We start from the raw sequence: 22,078 nt of genomic DNA, 5'->3' as shown, positions 1-22,078 counted from the left end.
CACCTAACAAGGTTGCCGTAAAGGTTGAATTTCTTAGAACCTGACCCAGCAAATAGTAAACACTTTGTGCTAATTACTATTATCAGCATTACCACCACCACTGAAATGTTACATAACCACGGTCACATTCTTCCATTTCAGCCACCTGAAAAAAAATCCCTCGAAAAATTAACCTAGGAGATCCCTGGGTGGCTCAGCGGTTTAGCGCCTGCCTTCAGCCCAGGGCGTAATCCTGGAGTCCCGGAATTGAGTCCCACATTGGACTCCTTGAATGGAGCCGGCTTCTCCCTCTGCCTGAGTCTCTGCCTCTCTCTGTCTCTCATGAATAAATAAATAAAATCTTTTTAAAAAAAATTAAAAACAAAAAGAAAAAGTAACCTAATTTTAGTGAACTGATCATAATATAGGATAAGCTTACACATCCAAGAATTTTATGGTGACTTTAAGTGCACAAGACGTAACCTGAATTGACATTGCTCATGAAAATCACAAGATACCAAAATCAATTCTAAGTGAACAAATCTACTCAATGGACTAAAGCGTAACACAAAATAATATGTCTACTGTACTTTCTCCTCCAAAATCCCAAAGCGGTTTAATCAAATATAGCAATCCTCAAAATATACAAACTTGAGAAAACTGCAGCTCAATCAACATTTCCCCCAAAACTTTGCCACATAATTACAAAATGATGTTATAGTCAAAAACTCTTTGACCTTGCCATTCTTTCAATTATTCAAAACATTTGAGTATCCACTGTGCACCAGGTTAAATTCTGGTGCAGTAAAAGAAAAAGGGAGACCAAAAATAATAGTGTGAATTCCATTAACAATATAAATATTTCCAAATATTATAATTCTGTTTCCTTAAACAGTGAAAGAGAGCAAATTATAGGCCCTAACAGTTAAGTGCATCAATACTTAATGATTTAAGTAACCTTATATAAGTGACAGCCCAGTATTTTCCCCAAGGAAACCAGGAGTAAAATGAAATAAGTATCCCTCTATACTCCTCAATCAATTACTTACTATGGTAAATGACCATTCCAAATAGGAGTTACATAATCTCAAGAGTGACACTATGTAACACATTTTTTTATCCCATTTTTGGGAAAAGCTCAGAAAAATGGGAAATTCTAAGTTTGACTAAGTATCACCTGTCATCTATCAGAAATAAACCACATTTGCTTAATCTTAGAATCTGAAATTATATTTTTGCTGGGGCAATTAGAATCAATTTACTAATCATGTCTCCCTTTGATGAACCAGTTTCACAGAAGAGAAAAATCTAGCCTCTATTCAACTATCAAATGATGTAGAGTTTACACTATAGATCCAGCATCTTATGAAGCAAGAGCTTCTTCTGGAGCAGCTAAATAACTGTTAAAAGTTTTAAGAAATGTAAAAATGTGTTATCTAACAAAATTGCTCTGCCAAAGGCAGGCAATCCTAACTATGAGTTAAGAAAGAAATCTTACTGCTAGAGTGGTTATCAAAAACCTAAAGGAGAACAAATGGCCAAGTGCCTGTTTAATACCTCGCTCCCCAGAAGGGTTGTTAGAAAATGTTGCTATTAATGTTAATAGCAATTATACCATACTGATGCCTAGGTAGGTATATTGTAGGACTTTTAAAAACCTTCCTCCTTTGACTTCATTATTGTGGACAATGATGGTCCATGAAAAAAAGAGGGAGGGGACTATCATTTCATCATACCAATGCTTATCAGACAGTTTTAGCCAACTACAACACTTTAAAAAGGGGTTATCAAATGAGCCCGTTACCAAGATGCTCTAGACACTACGCTTCTATCATCAAATGCAATTAAAGCATTAAAAGGATCAGCGTGTTTTTCTTGAGGTACATTTGTCTAAAATGCTTTGCACTAAGTCCCCAAAGACTCAAGCGACTGAAATTCCTTCGGCTATATAAAACACTCCTCTGGAATGTCAGCCTGCCAAACTGCAAAACTCTTAACAACACAAAATTGACCGATACACATTTTCCACATAAAGATTAAGGAGTAAAAAAGATGGCAAGCTCCATAAATTGGCAGGAGGGGATGGGGGAAGAAAGTGTAAACAAATTCCAAAAATCTCGGTCTCCCCGCCCCCCCCCCAATGGCACTTTGTGGCACTGCAAGAACCCACGCATTTCATCAGTGACTTCCGCACGCGCCAGGGGGACACTCCGGCAACTGCGGCTGGCAAATTGGACGAGGGACAAGTCTCACCAACAAACAGGTAATGTTGCAAACAATTAATGTTGCAAATCGGTCCTGGCAAACAAGCGAGCAGGAATGCGGAGAGGAAAGAGTAACAATGGGGGGGGGGGGGGGGGGGCGAGGGCGCCTGGGTGGCTCAGTCGGTTGAGCATCTGCCTTCAGCTCAGGTCACGACCCCTAGGGTCCTGGGATCAAGCCCCGCACTGGGCTCCCTGCTCAGCGGGGGAAGCCTCCCCTGGCTTGTGCTTTACTCTGTCAAATAAATCTTAAAAAAAGAAAAAAGAAAAAAATCAGAAAGAAAAAATAATGTCAAAATTTACATTCAGAGAGACATCAGTCCGTCATAGATACCCCTCCAGGGGGGAGGGTAAAAAAAAAAAAAAATAAGGTATTTGGTACAGCCCAGAAGAGCCATGAGTTACACACACACACACACACACACACACACACAGCAATTGCCACTTCTGCCACAATTTACCCTCAGAGAGACATCAGTCCGTCATAGATATACCCCTCCGGGGGTGGGGGGGGGGAGGTAAAAAAAAAAAAAAAAAGAAAGAAAAAGGTATTTGGTGCAGCCCAGAATGGCCACGAGTTACACACACACACACAGAGCAACTGCCACTTCAACTACCGCTTTTTGACAGTCACAGGTTTGGGGTCATCCTGGTAGAAAGTGCGTGTGTGTGTGTGTGTGTGTTGAAAGGCACGTGAGGACCACGCCCGAGGCCCGAGGCCGTGGACCGGGGCGCCCAGGTGAGCGCGGGCGGGGGGCGGCGCGGACGCGCAGGTGGAAGGGCGCAGGGGGCGGGGGCGCGGGCGGGGGCGCGGGGGCAGTTAGAGACGCCAGCCCGCACGCGGGCGACCCCGGAGGCCGGTTCCGGGGGGCGGGGGGAGGGGCGGGCGGGGGGCGGCGGGCACGCGCGGGGCGCCGCGGGCGCGGGGAGGAAGCGGGGGAAGAAAGGAGGTGGGAATGAATGAGCCCGCGGGGCCGGGCGGCGGGGGGCGGGGGGCGGGGGCGGGCCCGGGGCTCCGGGGGCCCCCGCCGCGCCCGCCTCTGCGCCCGCGGGCCCGGGAAGGGGGGCGGGGGGCGGGGGGCGCGAGGGGCCCGGGAGACGGCGAAGACCAGCCACTCACCGTCCGCGCGAGCCTCCGGGCTGTCTCAGCCCCGCTCCTCCGCCCTCCTCGAGCCGCGGCGGCGGCGGCTCCTCAGCGGCGCTAGAGGGAGCCCCGGGCCCGGAGCGGGGCGGCGGCGGCGGCCGGACCGGGAGCCCCTCCGCACCTGCCCCTGTGGCGGCGCCGCGACGAGCCGGGCGGCAGCGGCGGCGGCGGCGGCGGCGGCTCCGAGTGGGGAGGGCAAGTGACCCGGATGTACAGGGTAACGGCGAGGAGGGGGAGGGGGCAATGCCAGGAAGTGAGGGCGCCGCGGACCTGTCCGGCCGTGCGCATGCGCCGCGCGCGCGCCCCGCAAGGTAAATCCTCGGCCTTCCTGCCCCGCCCCCCGCCCCCGCCCCGCCCCTCCCGGAGGGGGCGGGGCGAGGCCGGAGACAGGTGGTGCGACGCGCGCCGGAGGGGAGGGAGGGGGCGCGGCCGCCGCCTCCGCGCCCCACCCCCGCCGCCCTCCTTAAAGGGGCAGCGCCCCGCGCGGAGGCGGCCTCGGGCGGGCGCGCGTCTTGCAGGCTTCTCGCTTTGCAGGAGGGAAGGCGAGGCTCCGAGGTGAGGGGTGAGCCGCCTCGGGGCAGCAGCTGGCGGCGCCCGCCTCTGTGCTGCACTGGGCGAAGCTGCCGCTCGCCACCGCTTCCCGAGCAAGCCTGCAGGGGCCGGGGGGCCGGGGGGGGGTGCAGCCCTTCGCCGCCCGCCAGGTGCGGGGCCCCAGCCGCGCTCGGCCCGCGGGCAGGAGCACCGGCAGGCTCCCCGGGCCCCGAGCTGCACCGCTGCGGCCTCCGACGGCAGCGGGGAGGCGCCCCGGGGAGGTGCTAGGTGCTCAGCCTGAGGGCAGAAATTAGGCGCCACCTGAGGCTTGCACCTTGCCACGCACGGCGATTTGGGATAAATAAGATTTTGCTCTAGGGTTCCGCTCTGGCCAAAAGTGCTTGGGGGTGGGGGGTGGGGTGCGGAGAATTTGGATGTGGCCCAAGGCACACAGCATCTCCCTCCTCTAATCTTACCCTTCACCCTGGAACATGAATGCTCCCTCTTTACATAAAAAACCGGGACATCCCATCTACCTGGTATACATCCTAATCCTGCTACGAACCTCTGAGATTTTTTTTTTTTCATTAACCCGAAATATAAATGATTACGGATGTAATCACCTCCCCCCTCCCCCACCCTGGAATATTTTCAGTTCGAACGGATCATCACCACGGAGGTAAATGGTTCTGAATATTCTGGGGTCAAGGCCTCTACTGAAAATCCCACAAAAGCATGGGGCTTTTTCTTCCACAGAAAAATGAGCACGAATTTGCATACAATTTCAGGCGATTTATCCACCCTGAGCGCTTACCTATGAAACCCTGGCTGTGTGTTTGGTCAAATAGGTAAAATCCCAGAAACTATCCAGGCCAAATGTGGCCAAGAAATCACTCTTTGCCCCAAATACACAAGGGCAACCTTTTTAGCATTTGTCTTCCTCCTGAGTTACTTGGAGACTACATGGTCTGAGCCATACTATTATAATAGAAACGTGTTAGAAGAGTCACAGAAAGGGACACCTGGGTGGGCTCTGTGGTTGAGCATCTGCCTTTGGCTCAGGGCATAATCCCGGAGTCCTGGGATCGAGTCTCACATCGGGCTCCCTGCATGGAGCCTGCTTCTCCCTCTCCCTATGTCTCTGCTTCTCTCTCTCTCTGTCTCTCATGAACAAATAAATAAATTCTCTAAAAGAGTCACAGAGAGATTAGATGGCTTTTTCAAGGCACACACTACAGCCAAGAGTCCTAGGCCTCAGTCATTTACCCTAATTATCACCCTTTAGGATGATTAAGGGGTTCTATACTGTATCTATTATAATCTCTTATCAATTTCAATTAAACTGAGGGAGCCAAATTTTTGCAAACATTGTTGCTGGCAGAACAATCTTCATAATCCAAGAACTTTGGTCTGTGTTTCTGACACATTGAGACCCATTCTTAAATAACCCTGGTCCACAGAAACCCACTGTCCTCAATTTGTACCAGAGGCAGAGAGTTCATACACCTCCCCCATCCCTTAAATATGAGCTCTGAGTAACCACACACCTCTACCTCAATATCCTAATAATAGCAGAAATATATCTTCTATATATCCTCAACCCCATTCAGTTTAGCTCAAATATATCCCATTATGCGGAACTCATTACTACACTAGTTGGCCTCTTCTCATTGTGAGGAACCTCTTCTCTTACAATGAGCAGAAATCTGATACCCAACAATTTTCATCCATTTGTCCTAATTTTATCTCTGGAGAGCAACACCAACATGATGCCAGCCTGAGGGAGCTTACAGTCCAGCCAAGAAAAGTCCACTGATGAATGATAACCGTAAAATAGGATGAGCTTCGTGAGGAGGGTGGAAGAGCATTTTTGGAGACACCTTTCTCCTTGTCAGCCCTAGACCCACTCCTGGCCTGTGTCACAACTCACAAGTAAGCTCTACCACTACCCCACGTGGAAGATCCTGAAAGTGGGAAAAGAAAACAAGACCTTAAGAGAAGTGCTGAATTTATGCTTCCCCAATGCTTTCTTCGTCATCCTGCATGAATGTAATCCCATTTCAGCTGAGGTCAAAGTTTTATGTTGAAAAAACAAGCAGAACGATGCAAAAAATGAGGTTTACATAAGAGCACTAGGCTCTAGATGATTTAATCACTGCGGCTTGTTAGCATTTTTTTTTTTTTTGAGTCCTTCCTGTGTGCCAGGCACTGTACTAAGCACTTTACTTGCATTTCCTCTGTTGCTTTTTACAACCACCCTCCATGGTACTGCTATGATGTCCATCTTACAAATGAGGCCATCAAGGCTTCAATATGAGATCCAGGATTCAAATCCAATCTGTCAACTCCACAGTTTGTCCATTTACATGACTTGACTGTGGTTTTGTAAATTTCAGAAGTTCCTGATCTCTTCTTTAGATTCTGTTTCCTCTGAAAATTGTATTACTAAATCAACTTTAAAACATTATGAAGAGGGATCCCTGGGTGGCGCAGCGGTTTGGCGCCTGCCTTTGGCCCAGGGCGCGATCCTGGAGACCCCAGATCGAATCCCACATCAGGCTCCCGGTGCATGGAGCCTGCTTCTCCCTCTGCCTGTGTCTCTGCCCCTCTCTCTCTCTCTCTGTGTGACTATCATAAATAAATAAAAATTAAAAAAAAAAAAACATTATGAAGAATAAATTGTTTCACTTAATCATTCATTCATTCAATCAACACACAATTTTGTGCCTCTCCTAGGTCATAGGCACCATGCTGAGGTCTGGAGTGGAGGTCAGTAGACAGACCGTGCCTGCCCTGGAGGGCCTCAGAATTCAGTGACCCAACCATAACAACACAGCACACAAGTCCTGGTAATCCAGGAGAGCGAAGAACCAACCATGCCGGGGACAGCTGTGGAAGCTTCTGGGACGATGGGCTTGGTCTTGGGATCCGGGAAGGAATGAAAACAGAAGGCACATGGGCACAGGAAGGGGAGTTTATGACATGCTGGAAGGAAGACTGGGTGAGACGGGGAAGGTCACCTCAACCACCATCCTGTGGAGTTTGAACTTGCCCTCCTGAAAGCAGTAACAAGTAAACAGAAGCTTCTCAGCAAGGGAGAGATATAATCAGATGTGTTTTATATCAAGATCACTCTGATGACAGTGTCCAATACGGACTACAGTGGGAATGAGGATGGGGGCCCGAGGACTACTAAAGCTGCTGCTCAGTCCAGGCGAGAGATAATGAGAGGCTGCTTTCGGAAGCTGGCAGTGGAGAGCAAGAATGGGCACCAGAGGGGTGCCTGGGTGGCTCAGTCGGTTAAGCATCTGTCTTTGGCTCAGGTCATGATCCCAGGATTCTGGAATTGAGCCCCACGTCAGGCTCCCTGCTCAGTGGGAAGCCTGCCTTTCCCTCTCCCTCAGCCTACCACTCTCCCTGCTTGTGCTCAATCTGTCAAATAAATAAATAAAATCTTTTTTAAAAATGAGCATCAGAATTAAGATACTGATATCAAACCTATAGGAATTCATGACTAGTTGAATCTGGGGAAAGCAGCCGCAGGAGCTGTGGGACATGGCCCTGACATTTCTAGCTTGGCAGACCAACCAGAAGGTGATAGCACTCAATCCCAATACCTGCACACAGTATTCTTTTTTCTTTTTTTTTTTTTTTAATATTTTATTTATTTATGAGAGATAGAGAGAGGCAGAGACACAGGCAGAGAGAAAGAAGCAAGCTCCATGCAGGGAGCCTGACGTGGGACTGGATCCGGGGTCTCCAGGATCACACCCTGGGCCAAAGGCAGGCACCAAACCGCTGAGCCACCCAGGTGTCCTGCACACATTTTTCAATCCTGTCCTCTTCCCTCCTTTAATCATGTGAATGCACGTTGCTTTAACTGCTATCTTCAGATCCGTGCAACAATTTCCCAATACCGTTTCATATTTCTACAGTCACATTTATCATTTTAATGGCTGCAGAATATTGCATCATGTTGAAATAGCTCCATTTCCTTCAGTTGCTAAAGGTTCACACCCTGTGTGCCTGGTTTACCCTCGACTCATTTGGTTCTGAGTATTTTGCAAGGGATGAGTTGAGCGAGGGAAGAGAGCCTTTAGGTGAAGGGTGTTGGAAAAATGTGGCCCCAAGGGCCAGCGAAGCTCCAGCTCTGGTGGGAAAGGACCCAGCAAATGCAGAGCTGTGGGAAAGAACACCTCAGCCTCACATTTACTCACTCATCCAGCAATGCATTCTCATGAAGCAGAGGACAATACGGCAGAGCAGAAACCACGTCAAAGCTCTGGATTCAGCCTAGCTAGGGTCTGAGTCCTGTTCTACAACTTACACAAGGTACTCAACCTCTCAGAGCCTTTTTCCCCCACAAGTACCCGGGTAAAGATTGACCCAGATAAAATTTACAAACACCTCGGACAGAACTAAGCATGCATTAAATTCAATAATGATTTTCGGGCTTGGCCCCTTCCCTACCCTTTCTTGAACTCTCATCATTTTCTTGGGAGTTTCTGAGCAAACCCACTAGGCAACAATGCACGTACTAGAGATCAGAGACCAAATCTGCCAGAGTGAGCCAGGGTCACTCACATGACCTCTCTAACCTTTCATTTCCCATCTGGGAAACCGGCCTAAGAACCTTGTTCACAGGAATGTTGCAAAGCTCTCATAAGTACTTTACAGGAAAACATGTTCAAAGCCCCAAAGCACAATGCCATTAATGACTGTTACTGCCGTTATAGACATTGCTGTATTCTTGGTTTCTCTCGATTTAATGTATATATATATACATATAAAAAATATAGCACATGCATTATATTTACACATATATTATACTTACATATATATATATATATATATATATAATAACTTTATATATATATAAAATCTCCACATATCTTCCTTGGACCGAAGTTTCTGGGTTAGAGGATGTGAACATTGTTATGTTTCTTGATTTGTATTGCTCTGATTGCTCCTAGAGAGGACTCTGGATGGTGCTGCCATAGTTAACTCAAAATCATTGTCTAAGTCCTCAACCTAACTTTCAGGGACTTCTATCAACCACTTCCCTCCTCCTGTTGGTGGAAGTACTGAACACCAAATCCTTGAGGAGGAGGCACCCTCCCAAATATTTCCAGGAGGCACCCTCCCAAACATTTCCAGGATGGCCAGTGGTTCAAAGACTAAGGACTCAGACTCCAGTGTCCTGCCTTACACCCGAGCATCCAATGGGAAAATTTCACAAATCCAGAAGGAGAAAGGGGAAGAAGGCCAGAGCATCCCCAGGGCAGAAATCAAGGCCTATCAGGCACAAAAGATGGCATCAGAGCTACCCAAAAGCCACAAAGTACAAAGCCAACAACTCAACCCCTAATACCTTCCTGTTATCTAGCAAAACATTAACGGATCTCTCAGGAGTTACAAAGTTATCCTTAGGGCCATATTTCTCCTGAGTTACAAGGCTCTGTCTGTGAGCCTCCGTCATATTTTCCAAATGTAACATTTCTCCCACTGTAGGCAGTTCCACAACAACCACTTTTGCTAGCCCTCTGGGTGACCTGCAGGAAGGTGGCAGGCTCTCACAGCTGGTCCTTCCCTGTGCCTCCAATATGCCTTCCAGCCTCTTCAAGTGGCTGTTTCTGGGCCTTCAGGTTCATGGGTCACCTCCTCCAAGTGGTCCTCCCCATCCCTCTCCTCTCTCCTATCAGTCCTAGATTACTGGCTTTTTTGCCTACATGGTTCTTATTACAACCTGTAAATATTTTTATTTTTTAGCTTAAAAAAAATTTTTTTTTTAAGATTTTATCTGAGAGAGAGAGCAAGCACAAGCAGGAAGGAAGGGCAGAAGGAGAGGGAGAAGCAGGCTCCCCACTGAGTAGGGAACCCAATGGGGGGGCTCCATCCCAGCATCCTGGAATCATGACCTGAGCCAAACGAAGGCAGACATTTAACCAACTGAGCCACCTGGGCACCCCAAAGGAATGTTTTTTAAAAGCCTGCTACAGAAACACCAGCTCTGTGAAGGCAGAGGCCAGAGCTATCTTGCCTATTCCAACACCTACCCACCCAGTTCCTAGGAGACCCTCAATAAAGTATAGGGAATGACTGGGTTAAAAAGGGAGGTTCCCAGCCCCCCAATACCTCCCGTTCACCCTAACTATATGAATAACACATGTTGACTGCAGAAAAAAATTGGAAAACACAGATGAGCAAAAGGAAGAAAATATAAACACATGATCCAACCTCCCACCATGTGGATACCCTTCCAAATGCTTTTTCTATATCTATATAAAGATAATGCATATATTTTTATAAAAATGGTTCATATCCTAAACTAATCTGCTGTGTTTCATATGATTCATGGTATATCTTAATCACCTTAATAAAGATACATCAGCTGCCCTCTTATTAAAGGCTCGATAATACTCAGCCCATGTCGCTGTACCATAAAGTATTTAACACATCTCCTAGCGTTAAGCTAAAGGGGAGGATTCTTCAATGTCAATAAAGGTAAAATGTTTTAATACAGCACTTCCCTCTTGACAAGCTTCCCATTTTTTTCTTCTGTGTTTGTATTGCTTTAGAGCTTGTATTTCTACAGAACCGTACTCCCCACCGCCCATTCACCACCTGGAGTTATTAGAGTCCCCATCGACTGCAGAAGCAAAATTGTTTGCAGCCGGAAAAGCTGACGTATGATGAAGCCAGGACGATCCCTGAGAGTTAAGTTAGAGAATCTGCGGCTGATATGGGGGACAGAAATAAAGAGTGTATTTTCTTGCCAAGATTTTAATGTAAAAAGAGGAAGAGGCTTTCTGCAAGCCTTGGCTTCTCCTCCCAAGCCCTGCCCTGAGGCAGGTTTTTCCCTAGAGGGACAAGCTGGTTCACAGGCCTTAGGGATGTCCTAAGCAGTTTGCAGCCTGAAAACCACTGCCCCATTTGGAGACAGAGAGCTGGCTGCAGAAAAACCCAAAGAGGGCAGGCAGGCTCAGGAGACACCACCCTTTCCCACAAGCAGCAATTTCAGCCCATGGTGTGGTTCAGGAGCCACTTGGCATTTTCAGCTCTGACAGTCACTCCCCTCCAGGAGCAAAGGCCAGGTGGTAAAGCAGACCAGAGGAGCAGACCCCACTCCAGCAAGACTGCTCAGTGCTCAAGGGCACTCACTGCCTTGCCCACCACCGGTCCACCCCCACTGTGGCTGGGCCACCTTATCAAGATGCACACACGCAGGAGGGGGGTCACCTGAAGAAGGGGGCAAGATGTCATCGAATCTGAAATGGCACTGGACAACGGGAGGGAGAAGAACAGCTGGGTGGGCCATCTGTTCCCGGACCTCACCCCACCATGACCCAGAAACCCAAACAGAGGTTCATCTCTGTGGCTCTACTCATCGTATAGGGCACCCCATCCCAGTTAGAGGACAACTTTATCTATAAAGAAAAAGAATCCCCAATTGTGTCAAGGGTCATTAAGTTACCCAGGCCCTTCTAAAAAGCTTCTTTGTGTGTTTTACAGAAACACCATGGTTGGGGAAAAGAGATGGGCTTGTTTTCAAATATAATGGCAGAAGCAACCACCACCACCACCACCTCGGATCGATCGCTTCGTTTCTGCCAGTTTTGAACAAAATGATTTCCATCCGTGTTATAATTCAATCTTTATAATGACAGTTCTCAGATGAGAAATGAGGTACAGGGAATTTAAAGTGTTTTGCTGGAGGTCATAAAGCTACTAAGACACGGAACCAGGATTTGAGCCAGGTATTAGCAGCTGGTCACTTGGCCTCGGTCACGCTGCTTTCCTTGCCTCCCGTCCCCCCCTTCCTCCTATCTCTCCACAAACATTCATTAAATCACTCAGTGTCCAAGCTCCATCTAAAATACTAGGCCACTCACTTATAAGACAGGCACAATACCACCTAATTCACTGTTATTGTGAGGATTAAACGAAATAATGGATGGAACATAAGAAACTGCCAACGGTCAATCACGTTTTACTCTATTAAAAACAGCAAGTACATACAGTTAAACCTAATATGTCAACATTCTTGGAAAACTCCTAAATGTTTAAATAGATGTGCATTAGTGATTATCTTGCTTTTTGAAATTGGCAGCTTTTGTATCCGAACATGGAAGGCTGTACATCATAGTGACTAAGTACTCAGCCCTGAATCTGAATCCCTTCATTTCCCTCATCTGTAAAAAACAGGAAAGTAATGGTACTCGCTGTCAGATTTAAGTTATTTCCTGTAAAGCACTTTGCACAGTGCCTGGCAAATGTAAGTGCTCAATAAATATTAGCCTTTTCTATTATTTATTATTATTACTGTTATTATTAACTTGCTTTCATTAAGATGGTATTGGTATAAAGCTGCCTATCGTAGCATTATTTATAATAAAAACCAGAAACAAATTCAATTTCCCACAGCAGGGAAACAGCATAGCAGGGTTCTGAAAGAACTGTCTTTAGAATTAACGAAAATCAATTTAATTAAAATGTAAAAGCCCCTGCTCTGCCACTTAGGGGCTGTATAATTCTGAGCCAGTCATTTCTTTTCTCTGGACCTGTTTGCCTCACCTCAAAACGGAAGGATTTGCTTGCAGTGATTCATAAGTCCTCTCCAAATTTAAAGTTTATAGTCCTAAGGCTCTAAATGCTCTAAATAAAATATAATCCATCAACATCAAGGATAATATACAACCCCTAAGTACACAGGAAGATGGTTGTAACATGGGAAAATATTTTATAAATACTCCTGATCTTCTTTAACCCTCCTGTTTCTTTCTGTAACAGCGGTCACCTCTTAAGAGAATTTATATTATGTGTGTTGTCTCTCCTCCATGAACCAGGTGGAAGCTTCCATGAGAGCAGGATTTTATGTCTGGTTTGTTCACTGATCTATCTACTTCAGCCACTAGAACGATGTCCAGCACATAGTAGGAGCTCAATTAACATTTGCTGGTCGAAAATTTCTGACTATTCTAGAAAAGCAAATTACAAAACTGTATCTATAATAGAACGCCACTAATAGACAATATGTGTCCCCGTGGGGAAATGGCAGAGAGACTCACAGAGGTTAAAAGAAGAGATACAATATTTCTTTAAATTTTCCTTCAATGTTTTGAGCCATTTTGTTTAAAAAGCTGGCCTTCAAAAGGGGAAGCATGTAGCCAGAAGAAAGATAAAAGAGAAACAGAAGTGACCATGGGGGCAGGGAGTGATTCTGAAGGAGAGCACAAGAAAGGGCAGGAGGTGCAGAAGCAAATAGAAGTCTCTCTTAATGGAAACAGACTCACAGGGGCAGAAAGAAAACTAGGTAATTAGATGCAGGGAAGAAAAGCCGATTTATCTTGGACTTTTAATTACAAGCTAGTATCTCTTAAACTATTCCCAAGTTAATAGGCTTCCCCCATTCATTGCCTCAATCGATGGAAGCTTTGGTGAATTTGAGCACAAAGGGCACATGGGGCTCTTAGCTGTTACTGTTCCCACAGGTCCTGAGCCTTCTTTTCATCTGCTGCTGTGGATGCAAGAAGGACGAGTCTCACATACTAAGGTTAACCGGTGACCTATAGGCCTTTTTATTAGCCACCTGATCGACGATTCCATCCACACTGGGAAGGAGACACACCAAGTATAGGGAACAGCCTTCCCTTTGGGGGACAGGTAAAAGACACACTGCCTTATTACCATACAAATCAACACACAACTGCCAAAGAAATGATACAGACATATGGCCTGGAGATTTTAAGGGAAAGAAGAATTCCTTTGGCTTTGGGGAATTACAGGGGAAGGGGCAAGAATTTGCCAAGGAAGGCCTGGTGCCCTGAACTTTATCAACTCACAGGGGCCCTAACCCTGTTCGCAGGCTTAATCTTGAACTCTTCACCTGTTCCCATCTTGCATTTGATCATACAGGGCTCTTCATGCCTCCAGCTTCCCCAACCGCTTTCCTGGGCTCTTCATCATGTCCGTGCATTTGAACTCTGAGTGAACTAGGTTGGATGCCCTGCTGTGAGAGTGCTCAGGACCCTGTGCTTCTTGTTTATAGCACATACATAATTGTAACTGCACAGTGATTTGTGTACTTCCTTAAACATCAGCAGCCCCACAGGGGCAGAGCCCATGCTGTTCTGTCACCACTATACCCCCAGTGCTAGCACGAGCTGGGCATAGTGCCTGGCACAAGGTAATGCACTCAAACACGTGTGCAGCTGGTCAAAGAGATGGCATTGGTCCAGCCTGAGTTAACCCAGTCCTAGGGCCATAACCCTACTTCAAACTCCCAACATGGACACTGCCCTAAAACCAAGGAATGAGAAGAGCTATGTGAGGAGGCGAGACATAAACCCACCTCACCAAAGTAGCCAAAATGATTAATTGTGTAACCAACTATCTGAAATACAGGCCTTTAGACAGAACGATGCGGATGTCAAACACGAGCTTACTGTGTGAAAAAGTTTTGAGTTTTGAGGCTGCAGAAGAAAAGACATTGCATAAGATTTAAAAAAACAAAAAGCAAACAAAAAAACACCACCACTTTTCTGAGAAAGAATCAATATGGTCCAAGTTAAGAAGCACCTTAGCTGGTTTAGCAGCTAACTCTGAAATTCTGGTGCCAATTTCATGTTAGAACAAAAGTTTTTGGTTTTTTAAAAATATTTTATTTATTTATTCATGAGAGACACAAAGAGAAAGTCAGAGACCTAGGCAGAGGGAGAAGCAGACTCCCCGCAGGGAGCCTGATGCAGAACTTGATCCCTGGACCCCAGGATCATGCCCTGAGCCCAAGGAAGATGCTCAACTGCTGAGCCACCCAGGCGTCTCAGAACACAGGTTTTTTTTTTTTAAGATTTTTAAAAAATTTATTCATGAGACACACACACACAGAGAGAGAGAGAAAGAGAGAGAGGCAGAGACACAGAGGGAGAAGTAGGTTCCACGGAGGGAGCCTGACAGGGGACTCGATCCTGGGTCTCCAGGATCAGGCCCTGGGCTGAAGCGGCACTAAACCGCTGAGCCACCTGGGCTGCCCAGAACACAGATTTAATGAGAAAGCATCCCTCCTTCCATTTTAATGCACAGACCAAGGTGGAGGGGAGAATGCTACCTTGCTCTGGTCTATCTAAACCCACAGCCTTAGAGAAAATGTCTGCGCTATCCATTATAGTATTTACTTAGCATTTTTATTTAATGGGACACGTGCATTAACGGGTACCTGATGAGTCACCTAATTTTAGGCATGGCAGGGACCTTGGAATTCACTTTCAATCCAACATTTTACACTGAAGAGAAAAAGGCCTAAGAGGGGCTTAAAAAAAGAAGGGTCTCCCAGGAACACAATCCCCAAGGCCTGGACACTGAGTGAGACTCAGATAACTGTTGAGTTCATTTGCAACAGTTGGATCCACAGGTTGAGGCATCAACAGAGTCCTATAAAAAAAAATAAATCTCTACTATTAAGCAGTATACAACATCGAGTGCTGTATCTGGTGTGATCTTTCAGGTTAAATCAAGTCAATTAAAGCATTATGCTTATTTGGCCCTTCTTTACACACAAATTTCTTCCAAAGTGGGGAGAAAATGTTAGGAGATGTGTACCAAATGATTAAAAAAAAGAAAAAAACAAGTTTTATGGGACTTTTCAATCACTCATTAGAGTGGGTTTGGTGTCTTTCTTGGTACTAATACTAAACTGATTATAGAGTTCCTATAAATACCACTTCCTGCTGTTGTGCCTTTGCCTGTGCTATGAACACCCTTCCCAGCACTATCATACCTCCTGGCGAAACTCATACCTACCCACCAAGACTTTAGCCAAACGTCCCTTTGGATGCTGGGTAAGCATTTCACTACCACTTAGTTTCTGTTATTACCTATACCAACACATGGCCCTGCTGATGCCCAACAGTCTTTCTAGGATGTCAAGAAGACTAGCAACGATATGACATTTGTATAGCACCACGTATCCCATTGAGAAAAGCACTACAAAAACACAAGGTAATGTTTTATTAATTTATTTTTTATTTAACCTGATTCCTTGAAACACTGAGTGATTTTGATGGATGAATCAACCAACCCAAGATAAATAGCTTGGTTTACTACACTCATTTCTCTTTCCAAGCCACAAGCCAAAATAAACTCTCTCTCAATTTATAACTTTGCAAAATGTGCTTTTGCATATCGATTCCTGAATCCACTGTGGTTATTAAAAGGATGGTTGCATCCATCAGGATGGGCCAGGTTATGCTGTGGTAACAAACAACCCTTGAGTCTCAGCCCCAGTGAGGCCCACAGTGGTTATTCTGGGGTCGACAAGATCAACCCAACAACTTCATCTTTCTGGACTATCACCTGACCATCTGGATTAAGCAGCTCTGTAGCTGACATCAGTTTAAAAGATTAAAAAAAAAAAAAAAGATATGACACCCCCCCTCCCCTTTTTTCCCTATCCAAGCACCTACAAAGCTGTCTGGCAAGACTGCAGTGTGGATTAGATGTGACAGTGTTTGTTATACACCCAGGATACTGTCTGGCAGATAAGCAGCAGTCAGGAAATGATAACGATGGCTAGTATCACTGGCATTATCACTATCCCTATTCCTCTTCAAATAAAAACAGCAATGTTGAGGATCCCTGGGTGGCTCAGCCATTTAATGCCCGCCTTTGGCCTCGGGGCACCCGGGGCATGGTCCTAGAGACCCAGGATCAAGTTCCGCATTGGGCTCCCTGCATGGAGCCTGCTGCTCCCTCTACCTCTGTCTCTGCCTCTCTCTGTGTGTGTGTCTCTCATAAATAAATAAAATCTTTAAAACAAAACAAACCAACCAACCCAGCAATGTTATTATAATTCTCATAGACCAGTGGTTCTTGAACTTGTCTGCAAACTAGAATCACCCAGAGAGCTTCATATCTATTAGTGCTTGTGTCCTACCCCCAGAATTGGTGAATTAATTCATCTAGACTACGTCCAGGGCTTTGGAATTTTAGAAGATCCCCAGGCGATTCTAAGGCACAGCGAAGTTTGAGAACCACTTGTCATACAGGTAACAGATTCATATCTATACTTCTATATATTTGCATGTGCATGCATTCAAAGAGGTGCATGCACAAGCTGGCCAGGTTCCATGAATCCGGCCACCTCTCTGATAGTGGTGATCACATCGGTCAGGATGAGTTAGGTTACACTGTAGTAACAAAAAATCCTACATACTAGTCCTAATGACAACCATGGTAGTCACTGTCTAGAGTCAACAAGATGAGCCCAGTAATCCCTCTGGACACCTGAGCCCATGCATCTACCATCAGGTCTTTTCTGTTTCCTCTTTTTTATCTCACCCTTTTGCCAAAGTCCAGTTTAACAAGTTTGCCAGGCCCAGAGTAAAGCAGAACCAAAAAAATATATATATACTGGTATGGATAGACTGGGAGGAGAGCTTTCCAGAGGAGGCCCAATGAAGACTTTAATCATGGAAACTATAGGATGCCTGGGTGGCTCAGGGGTTGAGCATCTGCCTTCGGCCCAGGGCGTGATCCTGAAGTCCTGGGATCGAGTCCCACATCAGGATCCCTGCATAGAGCCTGCTTCTCCCTCTGCCTGTGTCCCTACCTCTCTGTCTCTCTCATGAATAAATAAATAAATAAATAAATAAATAAATAAATAAATAAAATCTTTTTAAAAAGGGAGGAATTAAAAAAAAAATAATGGAAACTATGCTTTGGTTGGCTCTCTATCCCCAGGACCCAAAACATGGCAGACAACTTAGTAGAAATTTATATAGGTAAATTCATTATTATCAGTAATAATCTGAAAAAAAAAAATTAAAAAAAGGAAAGCAGACACAAGAACTCCAAAAGCACAGCATCTAACTTGAAAGTCTTGTGCGTCAGCGTGTCACCAACCACCGTTTTGATTTCCCCATTTTTATTAACTTCTCCCAGGACAAAACTATGTCCAGCTGAGTGGAAGTGAGGTCAGGCTATCTACAAACCAACCAGTGCTCTTTCAACAGGCAGCAAAGCCCAAGACACGCACTGTAGGTGCAGGAGGCAGTGAGAACACGGACATTTCACCACCAGCACACCATCTTCTGCTCTGTTGGATGTTATATCTCTGCAAGAGTCTGGAGAGAACCAGAAAATCGGGCTCGTACACCCCTGTTTTGGCAGTTTAATTTAGGAATCACACTGGCTTTACATAAACTCCTCCCCAAAAAATATATCCTGTATTTTGAACACATGAGTTAACTTGAGCCCAGGGGAAAGCAGCATTGTATCGGATTACATAATAGTTACTCTATTACTTTAAAACCAAATGGAAGCCTCAGGCAGCAAAGTGAAAAGGAGAGAGAAATCATTTTTGTAAAATTATCTGAATGCACCCATCTCTTCTGATGCATTGTGAGTTGACAATGGTTCTGCCTTTCTCCGAAGCTCATTCAATTATAGGTTGCTTATCTGGACCTGAGAGAAGAGTTTTCCTCCCATCTAGAGTTGGTTAAAGAAAAAAAAAAAAAAGCACACAGAATTCCGCTAATAAAAGCCTGAAATGAAAAGCAGTAACTACTCCCAAGGCCCTGCTTATTGTAGAGGAGTCATTAGATGAACCTTTGTAGGGTCTCTGTTAACGATCTATTTTCTCTACAACCATGACAAAAAGGAGAGGAAGGAATACAGGATGCACAATTTCAAAACACCTTGATCTCTTCGGCGTGCGGCTGCTGGCAAGTGACTTAACCTCTCTGAACTTGTTTTCTCATCTGTGAAATGGAAATACCTACTTGACAAGGACATTATAAGAACTGACTAAGGAAACATGGAAAGTGTCTAGGGTTCAAATGTTGTAAATGCCCTTCCTCTGATCACTGCCAAAGTCTCAGGAAGCTCACTAGAATATGAGCTTTTTGAGAGAAAGACTTTTTTTTTAAGAGAAGGGACCTCACTCATCTTCCTATGCCCACATCCTACACACTGCCCCCCTTACAGGCTGTAGTTGCCTCTTCAACATCTATTCTATTCTTCCCACCAAGCTGGATCCTTGACAGTTCCAGGGATGAGGAGTCCTGACTGGTCTAAACCAATGTGTCATCCCATTTCCTCTACCTCTATGATGGAGTGAGAAGGAGGCATCCTGAGATGATCCCATCAGAGGGAAGCCCAGGAATTTTGTTCAATGGCCCTGGGGAACGATGGTAGCTCTTCCTCCCCTGGATGTGATCCGACAAGCATGTGGTCTGAGAGGAACCAGCAGCCAGTTCACCACACTGGACAGCTCTCCTCTGTGCTTCCTGGAACACACCTATCCCTCCTGATGTCTGCTGGTGTTGAACAATGCAGAAGCCCTGCCAGCAGTCCTCTCACTACTATGAAGAGAGTCAACCTGAGAACAAAGCCAACAGACTCAAGTGCAGAGCCCAGAGGGTCACAGAGAAATGAAGCCAGAGCCCTGATCACAATGTGCCTGAAACCTATCCCACCTCTTTGCTTTTTGGTTATGCGAATCATTCCTATCAATGATCCAGTTGTCCCTTACAACTCAAAGCATCCTGATTGATACATCCTCGTGCATGGCTCAATAAATCATCAAGCAAGGGAGCATGCAGAAATATCATCACCCCGCCAATAACTTAACTCAGACTCCCTGGGAGTAGGAGCCCTCATTGGTCTTGGTCAGCTGGTATCCCAGGCTTAACAATTTCTGAGGGCCCTTAACATAGGCCCTCAATAAATTCTTTTTTAAATAGGTGAATGGAATGAAACTACCAAATAACCCAGAATTTCAGAGACTTTTAAAGTCCTACTCCTCAGATGTATCTGGATCAGAGGAACACGAAGGGGGAGCTCACAGGACTGGGAGCCATCAGATAGGCCTGAGCTCAAATCACAGATCCACTTGAGCCTCAGCATCCTCCCCTGCAAAAAGAGGATACCTATCTTCCCATGCAAGGAGAGCCATGCAAAAATACCTACGGCTGCATTCAAGAAATAAATTATTTTCTTAAAAAATAAAATAAAATGAAATAAAATAAAATAAATTATTTTCTTCCTTCTGTTTGGCTAACCCTGCTTCATACCGTGAGTTCTAGTCTGGGGTTAAGAAAACAGGATCATCGTATGTACATAATATAGGCCAAACCCCAGATTACCCAGAGGGCCAGGCATGGGAGGGTAAGGACAGGTAATGCATATCCTGAGCATCCCATCTCTCAACATACACCCATTCCCTTTAGGAGAGGTATCTTGGGCAGAGAGCATATATTAACTAGGCCTCTGGCTATGGTGCTTTCTCTTTGCTTTGCTGGTTGCTTCCTAAGAGGCTGGGGACTAGAGCAATTGGTAGTCCCAGCACATCCCCCAGAGGCTGCTGATCTAACCATCTGCAGGTGAGGTGGAGCTCAGCTAGACACTTAGCTCCAGGAGGGCAGGACATTCACCTTGCCTCATTCACCGGTACACCTCCAGCTCCCAGTGAAATATTTCCTGAGTACATGAATGAAGGAGTGAGTGGATGAACAAGGAGTGATGAAATCAGGATTCTCAGAATAGAACCATAGTAAAATCCTGTTAGTGCACACACTGCTGGTTATGTAGCAGGCAAACCGAAGCCCAGAAATGAGAGAGGACTTCTGAGGCTTGCACATGGGGGCTGCATTCTGGCCCAAGGATTCTCGGGCCTTGGTATGAGCCACAGGTTCTTTCTCTGACAAGCACCAATATCAAGATTAAATAATTTTTTTTTTTTAACGCAGCTGCAAAACAGGGAGAAAAGGATGACAGTGTATATAGCAAGATATTAATAACAATTAGCCTTCAAGGGTAAGATTATGGGAGGGCACTTATTTTTCCCTTTTGTGTGCATTTTTAGATTTTCTTTAATAAGCATATGTGGACTGCCCAATAAAAATAAAATGAAGACAAAAGCGGGGTGATACCAATACAAGTGTCTAGCCCAGCACCTAAGACATAGAATGAGGACCCAGCAAAGGTTCTATTTCTAGGAATGCCCTTGAGACATTTGGAAACGGCTTTCCCATGTCTCCTATCTCGTTAAATATTTCAGCTAATTTAATGTCAGCCTCACAGGACTTGATTTCAAGGCTCTCTTTTAACCTTCCTCTCTGCAAAGGCTCCCATCTGTTAAAGCCTCACTCCGGGTATTGTATAACCAGCTCACAGAAGCAGCAGCACGCTCCTGTTTGCTCATTCACCCGTTAATTCATTCATTGAGTAAACACTGGTTAAAAACCTACCCTATTGCACATCCTTGCTTTCGCTTACCCACTCCCACCCTCAGGCACAAACGGTTCCCAGATTTTCCTGGGGGAACATCCACCTCCCCTCTCCTGGTGCTCGGGCAGGTGCAGACCCCAGTTTCTTCAAGGCTGGATCCGGGATGGCCAATCGGAGCATCGTGTTTGCCCAGGACAGGGATTGGTCCGGGAAGATAAGACCAATCAGAAACACGGAGACTCAGTTCTGGGACTTTCCCCTAAACTGTTGGAAAAGTGGCCTTTTCCTTCTGCTCGAAGCGTTGATGCCCATCTTGCCACCATAGCCCAAAAAGAAATGGTAGGTGATGCTGAGGGATGGAGAAAACTGTGTAAAGCCTTTGCCACACGGTTGAAGCCACGCCTGAATTTCCATCCCTGGACTTTCCAGTGGCATGCATCCCCTTTCTGCAGAAGCCAGTTCAAGTTTGGAGGTCAGAAGAATCCCGGCTCCTGAACTCTGAAGGGCTGTGACATATGCTGCACGCTGGCTCATGCAGAGGAAGTGAGATGATCCAGGCCACCTTGCCTGACATTCAGTCTGAATTCAGCTACAAACAACTGCAGTTGTTTAAAACCAGGAAGATACCTGCTTTAATTAAATATTCCATGGAACAAGAGGAGCCTAGATGAGGGGGGAGTCAGGAAAAGCCTCCCACAAGGAACAGCACTGAAACCTCCTCTGCATCTGCACTCAGGCAGGGGAGATAGAATTACCACCTGGGGAGTCCGGAGGACACTGCTGATACACATCCACTCCCAGTAAACTAAAACCACTACATGACACATCACACCAGTGGCAGTGATACTTAAAGTACTTAAGGGCACTCTCTGAGCCCACAACACAGCCTCCTGAGAGACAGCAAAGTGCCGATGTCAAATAGCCCTTGCTGGCAAGA

General features: G+C 45.8%; 1 protein-coding gene across 28 annotated transcripts in view; it reads right to left on the bottom strand.

Moving 5' to 3' along the window:
- CYRIB (CYFIP related Rac1 interactor B) overlaps nt 1-22,078 on the bottom strand; it is a 143,419-nt gene that overhangs the window by 73,106 nt on the left and 48,235 nt on the right. For 2 of the 28 annotated variants that reach the window (XM_072733915.1, XM_072733939.1), the window contains exon 1: nt 3,361-3,501. The exons of 18 other annotated variants lie outside the window; for them this stretch is intronic. The gene's annotated coding sequence lies outside the window, so the exon portion shown is untranslated. Of the gene's footprint in view, nt 1-3,360; nt 3,670-22,078 lie in introns of those variants that run through there. 8 more of the 28 variants (XM_072733925.1, XM_072733919.1, XM_072733911.1 and 5 more) reach the window with 8 other exon arrangements.

Source organism: Vulpes vulpes, chromosome 13, assembly GCF_048418805.1.
Source record: "Vulpes vulpes isolate BD-2025 chromosome 13, VulVul3, whole genome shotgun sequence".
In the NCBI taxonomy this organism is placed as follows: Eukaryota; Metazoa; Chordata; class Mammalia; order Carnivora; family Canidae; genus Vulpes; species Vulpes vulpes.
This window is presented reverse-complemented; position numbering and strand designations above follow the sequence as displayed.